Source organism: Heptranchias perlo, chromosome 10 (genome assembly GCF_035084215.1).
Source record: "Heptranchias perlo isolate sHepPer1 chromosome 10, sHepPer1.hap1, whole genome shotgun sequence".
NCBI lineage: Eukaryota > Metazoa > Chordata > Chondrichthyes > Hexanchiformes > Hexanchidae > Heptranchias > Heptranchias perlo.
The window spans coordinates 18,735,838-18,744,137 of NC_090334.1; positions in this window are offsets into that span (position 1 = coordinate 18,735,838).

Sequence of the window (8,300 nt, forward strand, 5' to 3'; positions counted from 1 at the left end):
TAAATCCATCCCAGTACAGAGTCTCCCCCAGTAAATCCATCCCGGTACAGAGTCTCCCCCAGTAAATCCATCCCAGTACAGAGTCTCCCCCAGTAAATCCATCCCAGTACAGAGTCTCCCTCAGTAAATCCATCCCAGTACAGAGTCTCCCCCAGTAAATCCATCCCAGTACAGAGTCTCCCCCAGTAAATCCATCCCAGTACAGAGTCTCCCCCAGTAAATCCATCCCAGTACAGAGTCTCCCTCAGTAAATCCATCCCGGTACAGAGTCTCCCCCAGTAAATCCATCCCAGTACAGAGTCTCCCCCAGTAAATCCATCCCAGTACAGAGTCTCCCCCAGTAAATCCATCCCAGTACAGTGTCCCCCAGTAAATCCATCCCAGTACAGAGTCTCCCCCAAGTACAGATTCTTGCTCCAGTAAAACATAAGGAAATAGTAAAGAAGCATGAGAGTGATTTAAAACTCTCAACTGTTTAGCCATTGGCCCTCTGTTCGCCACGATAATTCTGCGGCTGTCTACCTGCTCAATCAATCCATCACCTCTGCCTTTGATGCCCTTGTCCCCAGTAAAAGCCTTACTCTCTCCCACCCAGGTCATTCCTCCTGGTAGGGCTCCCTTAAATCCAAAGGGTGCAGACTTGAGTGTCTATGGTGCACAACTGATTTGAACATCCATCACCACATCTGGCTGGACTACATCAAGCACTATTGGGACTGCTCTCCTCTGCCAAAACTGCTCACTACTCCAGCATCATCCTGGAATGCAAAGATAACCTCCGGCTTCTTTTCTCCACTTCCAACCATCTCCTTAAACCCCTCTCCCCTCCACCCTCACCTCTAACAACAAGTGCTAGGAGCTAATGGACCTCTTTGTCACTAAGATTGAGACCATCCATTCAGCAGCCCCTGCCGCATCCCTCCTTTCCCCTGTCCCACCAAACCAAGCTTCCGCAGGGTTCCCCCGCCCTAACCCTGAACCTGCATCTTTCTCTAGTTTCTCTTCTATCTTCCCTCACATCGTCTCCAAGCTCATCTGGTCTATACCTACCTCCTGCTCTCTCGATCCTAGTCCCACCAAACTGCTGACCACCCAACGTCCCTTCTTGGCCACCATGCTAGCTGCCATTGTAAATGGTTCCCTCTCCTCAGGGACTGTTCACCTCTCTTTCAAATCTGTCATCATCACTCCCTTCCTTAAAAAAACCACCCTTGACCCATCTGTCCTTGTAAACTACCACCCATCTCCAAACCCACTTTCCTCTCCAAAATCTTTGAATGTGTTAACCCCTCCCAATTCCATTCTTTCCCCCAACTCCATGTTTGTACCTCTCCAATCAAGTTTCCGCCCATGCTACAGCATTGAAACGGCCCTAATGAAAGTCACATCACCTATCTCTGCCTCTGCCTCAGCCCATCTGCTGCTGAAACCCTCTAGTATGCCATTGTTACCTTCAGACTCGACTATTCTATTGCACTCCTGGCTGGCCTCCCAGCTTCCACTCTCCATAAACTTGAGCTCATCCAAAACTCTGCCGTTAACCTATCATCCTTGTTCTTGCTGATCTACATTGGCTCCCAATGCCTCAAATTTAAAATTCACATCATGGGTTCAAATCCCTCCATGGCCTCGCCCCTCCCTCTCCTTGTAACCTCCTCCAACCTTACAACTCTCCAAGAACTCTGCATTCCTCCAACTGGCCTCTTACGCATCCCCCAGTCCCTTCGCTCCACCAATGGCCACCGTGCCTTCCGCTGTCTAGGCCCTAAGCTCTGAAATTCCCTCCCTAAACCTCTCTGCCTCTCGACCTCTCTTCTCCGTTAAGACCCTCCTTAAAACCCACTTTTATTCACTCGTCCTAATAGCTCCTCCTTTGGCTCAGTGTCATTTTTTGTCTGATTACGTTCTGTGAAGTACCTTGGGATGTTTACTACCTTAAATGTACTATATAAATGCAAGTTGGTGTTGAAATTGCATATGGTGTCCCTCTGCATCACTTGAGGATGGGACCCTAGATTGCTATGCAGTGACGTTATGACACACATTCACACTAGTGCATATGTACTTCTTTAAGAACATAAGAACATAAGAAATAGGAGCAGGAGTAGGCCATCTGGCCCCTCGAGCCTGCTCTGTCATTCAACAAGATCATGGCTGATCTTCTACCTCAACACCATTTTCCTGCACCATCCCCATATACCTTGATGCCTTTAATATCTAGAAATCTATCGATCTCTGTTTTGAATGTACTCAATGACTGAGCCTCCCAACATGTGCATCTCACACCAACTTGAAAGAGAACAGACTCTTTGTTGCCCGATTGGATGATTCTTGACTGTCAGTCAAACAGCCATATTTTCCCCATCTCCAATAATTTGATAAAAGTGTTCAAAGAAAATGAATAAAAAGCACCATTTGCCCTCTGGGGTAGAGAATTCCAAAGATTCACCACCCTCTGAGTGAAGAAATTTCTCCTCATCTCAGTCTTAAATGGCCTACCCCTTATCCTGAGACTGTGACCCCTGGTTCTAGACTCCCCAGCCAGGGGAAACATCCTCCCTGCATCCACCCTGTCGAGCCCTGTAAGAATTTTGCATGTTTCAATGAGATCACCTCTCATTCTTCTAAACTCTAGAGAATACAGGCCTAGTCTACTCAATGTCTCCTCATACGACAATCCCGCCATCCCAAGAATCAGTCTGGTGAACCTTCATTGCACTCCCTCTATGGCAAGTATATCCTTTCTTAGATAAGGAAACCAGAATTGTACACAATACTCCAGGTGTGGTCTCATCAAGGCCCTATATAATTGCAGTAAGACATCTTTATTCCTGTACTCAAATCCTCTTGTAATAAAGGCCAACATACCATTTGCCTTCCTAATTGCTTGCTGCACCTGCATGTTAACTTTCAGTGACTCATGTACAAGGACACCCAGGTCCCTTTGAACATCAACATTTCCCAATCTCTTACCATTTAAAAAATACTCTGCATTTCTGTTTTTCCTACCAAAGTGCATAACTTCACATTTTTCCACATTATATTCCATCTGCCATGTTCTTGCCCACTCATTTTGCCTGTCTGTATTCCCTTGAAGCCTCTTTGCATCCTCCTCACAATTGACATTCCCACCTAGTTTTGTGTCATCAGCAAACTTGGAAATATTACATTTGGTCCCCTCATCCAAATCATTGATATATATTGTGAATAGCTGGGGCCCAAGCTCCAATCGCTGCGGTACCCCACTAGTCACTGCCTGCCACCCCGAAAAAGACCCGTTTATTCCTACTCTCTGTTTTCTGTCTGTTAACCAATTTTCAATCCATGCCAGAATCTTATCCACAATTCCATGTGCTCTAACTTTGTTCACCAACCTCCAGTGTGGGACCTTATCAAAAGCCTTCTGAAAATCCAAATACACCACATCCACTGGTTCCCCCTTATCTATTCAACTAGTTACATCCTCAAAGAACTCCATTAGGTTTGTCAAACATGATTTCCCTTTCATAAATCCATGTTGACTCTGCCAAATCCTATTATTATTTTCTAAGTGTTCTGTTATCACATCCTTTACAATAGATTCTAGCATTTTCCCTACTACTGATGTCAGGCTAACAGCTCTGTAGCTCCTTGTTTTCTCTCTCCCTCCTTTCTTAAATAGTGGGGTTACATTTGCTACCCTCCAATCTGCAGGAACTATCCCAGAATCTATAGAATTTTGGAAGATGACAACCAATGGATCCACTATAGCCACCTCTTTCAAAACCCTGGGATGCAGATTATCAGGTCCTGGGGATTGGCTTTCAGTCCCATTAATTTCTCTAGTACTTTTTTTTACTAATATTAATTTCCTTCAGTTCCTCATTCTCACCAGACCCTTGATTCTCTAATATTTCTGGGAGTTTTTTGTGTTTTCTTCCGTGAAGACAGACATAAAGTATTTGTTTAATTTCTCTGCCATTTCCTTATTCCCCATTATAAATTCTCCCATCTCTGTCTGTAAAGGACCCACATTTGTCTTCGCCAGTCTTTTCCTTTTTACATACATATAGAAGCTTTTACAGTATGTTTTTATATTTATGTGCAGCGGCACAGAATGAGCAACTTGAGAGTTTGGTAAGTGTGGGAGTTTTAAGGGTTAATCTCTTTTGTAAGGGTTAAACTCTTTTAAAATCTAGTCGTAATTGCTATTAGCTTTTAAGTAAGATCAACCGTTTAAGTTAAATTGTAAACTTTAAAATTTTAAGTTTCTTTCAGGCTTAAGCAGAGATAAACAAGCAAGCTCTCCTACTGGAGAGCTGCTGTAGTTAGTTAATTAGTTAGCTAGATGAAACTGGTTCCTGTAACAGCAGCAGAGCAGGGTTGACTCATCTGAGTCACAAACAGTATAAATACAGGGGCCTGTGAGTGCAGTGAGCACAGAGTGAGCAACTTGAGAGTTTAGTAAGTGTGGGAGTTTGGTGAAGTGGGGGAAGGAGGTGCTCCTTTCCTTTGCCTTGCTTTTCCTAACTTTTTCCACAGAGCAGCGGCGGATCTGAGTAGCAGCAGAACGAGGCCTGAGAGTGGGGATAAAAGCAGCAGTAGACCTGCAACAAGAGAAAACTGCAGTGTGATGTCACAGGTGAGGCAGGTAAGTGATTGATAGTGACTGTGGGCTAAGTTTTAAGTTAACATATAGCATGTAACTACATTTTAAAAACTAAACTTAATTTAATTAATCCAAGAGAGAGTCTAACCCCCCCACCCCTGACATTCAACAGCATTACCATCGCCGAATCCCCCACCATCAACATCCTGGGGGTCACCATTGACCAGAAACTTAACTGGAACAGCCATATAAATACTGTGGCTACAAGAGCAGGTCAGAGGCTGGGTATTCTGCAGCGAGTGACTCACCTCCTGACTCCCCAAAGACTTTCCACCATCTACAAGGCACAAGTCAGGAGTGAGATGGAATAATCTCCACTTGCCTGGATGAGTGCAGCTCCAACAACACTCAAGAAGCTTGACACCATCCAAGATAAAGCAGCCTGCTTGATTGGCACCCCATCCACCACCCTAAACATTCACTCCCTTCGCCACCGGCGCACGGTGGCTGCAGTGTGTACCATCCACAGGATGCACTGCAGCAACTCGCCAAGGCTTCTTCAACAGCACCTCCCAAACCCGCAACCTCTACCACCTAGAAGGACAAGAGCAGCAGGTACATGGGAACAACACCACCTGCACGTTCCCCTCCAAGCCACACACCATCTCGACTTGGAAATATATCGCCGTTCCTTCATCGTCGCTGGGTCAAAATCCTGCAACTCCCTTCCTAGCAGCACTGTGGGAGAACCTTCACCACATGGACTGCAGCGGTTCAAGAAGGCGGCTCACCACCACCTTCTGACGGGCAATTAGGGATGGGCAATAAATGCCGGCCTTGCCAGAGATGCCCATATCCCATGAACGAACGAAAAAAAAATTAAACGAGGTAAATAATTTGATTGATACTTAATTAAATAAATAAAATAATGGGAGAACAGGAGATGTGTTGCTGATGCAATATGTGGGAGCTTATGGACATTTTTGTTCAGGGTGACTATATCTGCGGTAAGTGTCTACGGCTCCGAGTTGAGGAGCTGGAGTCCGAGCTGCGGACGTTGCGAGACATCAGGGAGGGAGAAAGAGTGAGGCAGGCACAGGGACCTAGGAGGTAGTATTGCAGTAGCCTCAGTCCCTGCGCTTGTCCAATAAATTTGAGGTTCTTGCAACCCTTGTGGACAAGTGCAGGGTCTGCGGGAAGGACGAGCAAACTGACCACTGTGGTACAGGAAGCCGTTCAAGTGGGGCGAGTAAAAAGGAAGGTGGTTGTAGTAGGTGACAGTATAGTTAGGGGGATAGACACTGTTCTCTGCAGCCAGGAGCATGAGTCCTGAAGGCTATGTTGCCTACCCGGTGCCAGGGTTAAGGACATCTCCTCTGGGCTGGAGAAGAACTTGGAGTGGGAGCGGGAGGACCCAGTTGTTGTGGTCCATGTAGGTACCAACGACATAGGTAGGACTAAGAAAAAGGTTCTGCTGAGAGTTTGAGCAGCTTGGATCTAAATTAAAAAGCAGAACCACAAAGGTAATAATCTCTGGATTATTACCTAAGCCACAAGCAAATTGGCATAGGGTCAATAGGATCAGGGAGATGAATGTGTGGCTCAAAGATTGGTGTGGGAGAAGTGGGTTTCCATTTGTGGGGCACTGGTACCAGTACTGGGGAAAGAGAGAGCTGTTCTGTTGGGACGGACTACACCTGAACCATGCTGGGACCAGACTTCTAACGAATCGAATAACTAGGGAGGTAGATGGGGCTTTAAACTAAATAAGGGAGGGGGAGGGTCCCGGTAGAGAGAAATCCAGAATGCTAAAGAGAAAAGACAAGGAAGTAGTGCAGGAAAGTGATTGGGGTAAGGATAACCAGATTGTGTCAGGAAGGAACAGAGCGTACAAACAAGAGTGCACTAACAAATAGGGTCCGGGTAAAAAAAAAAATGGTAATAAGACAAATAGGGCCATAGTACAAAAAAATGTTAAGATGTCTAAAAATGTTAAAGACAAATCCAAAGGGACTGTATCTGAATGCACAAAGCATTCGCAATAAGGTAGACAAATTAACAGCGCAAATAGATGTAAACGGATACGATATAATTGCAATTACGGAGACATGGCTGCAGGGTGACCAAGGTTGGGAGCTGAATATCCAAGGGTATTCGATATTTAGGAAGGACAGGCAAAAAGGAAAAGGAGGTGGGGTAGTGCTGTTAGTAAAGGATGAAATCAGAGCAATAGTGAGAAAGGATATTGGTCTCCTCACCTACGAAAGGATATATTTGCCATAGAGGGAGTGCAGCGAAGGTTCACCAGACTGAATCCTGGGATGGCAGGACTGTCGTATGAGGAGGGATTGGGTCAATTAGGCCTGTATTCACTAGAGTTTAGAAGAATGAGACGGGATCTCAATGAAACGTATAAAATTCTGACAGGGCTAGACAGACTGGATGCAGGGAGGATGTTTCCCCTGGCTGGGGGAGTCCAGAACGAGGGGTCACAGTCTCAGAATACGGGGTAGGACATTTAGGACTGAGGTGAGGTGAAATTTCTTCACTCAGAGGGTGGTGAACCTGTGGAATTCTCTACCACAGAAGGCTGTGGAGGCCAAGTCATTGAATATATTTAAGAAGGAGCTCGATAGATTTCTAGACAGAGAAGGCATCAAGAGGTATGGGGGAAAAGCTGGAATATGGTATTGAGATAAAGGATCAGCCATGATCATATTGAATGGCGGAGCAGGCTCGAAGGGCTGAATGGCCTACTCCTGCTCCTATTTTCTATGTTTCTCGCCAGTTTACTCTCATATTCTATTTTTCCTTTCTTTATCAATTTCTTGGTCCTCTTTTGCTGAATTCTAAAATGTTCCCAATCCTCAGGCTTACTGCTTTTTCTGGCAACTTTATATGCCTATTTCTTTGATTTAATACTATCTTTAATTTCTCTTGTTAGCCACGGTTGGACCACTTTTCCTGTTGGGTTTTTGTGCCTTAAATGAATATATTTGTTGCAAATTATGTATTAATTCTTTAAATGCTAGCCATTGCCTGTCTACCGTCATACCTTTTAATGTAGTTCCGCAGTCAACCACAGCCAACTTGCACCTCATACTTTCATAGTTTTCTTTGTTTAGATTTAAGACCCTAGTTTCGGGTTGAACTACATCACTTTCAAACTTAATGAAGAATTCTATCATATTATGGTTACTCTTCCCTGAGGGCTCCTTTACAACAAGATTATTAATTAACACTTTCTTATTGCACAATACTAGATCTAAAATGGCCTGTTCCCTAGTTGGTTCCTCAACACACTGATCTTGAAAACCATCTTGTATACATTCCAGGAATTCGTCCTCCACAGTATTCGTGCTAATTTGGTTTGCCCAATCTGTATGAAGATTAAAGTCCCCCATGATTACTGTATTACTCTTGTTACATGCACTTCTAATTTCCTGCTTTATACTGTGCCCTACATTACCACTACTGTTTGGTGGCCTATAAACAACTCCCACCAATGTTTTCTGCCCCTTGCTGTTTCTTAGCTCCACCCAAACTGCCTTTCTCATATTGTACTGATCTCATCCTTTATTGACAGCGCTACCCCACATCCTTTTTCTTTTTGCCTGTCCTTCCTAAATGTCAAACATCCTTGAATATTCAGTTCCCAGCCTTGGTCACCCTGCAGCCACATTTCTGTAATGGCAATTAGATCATACCCATA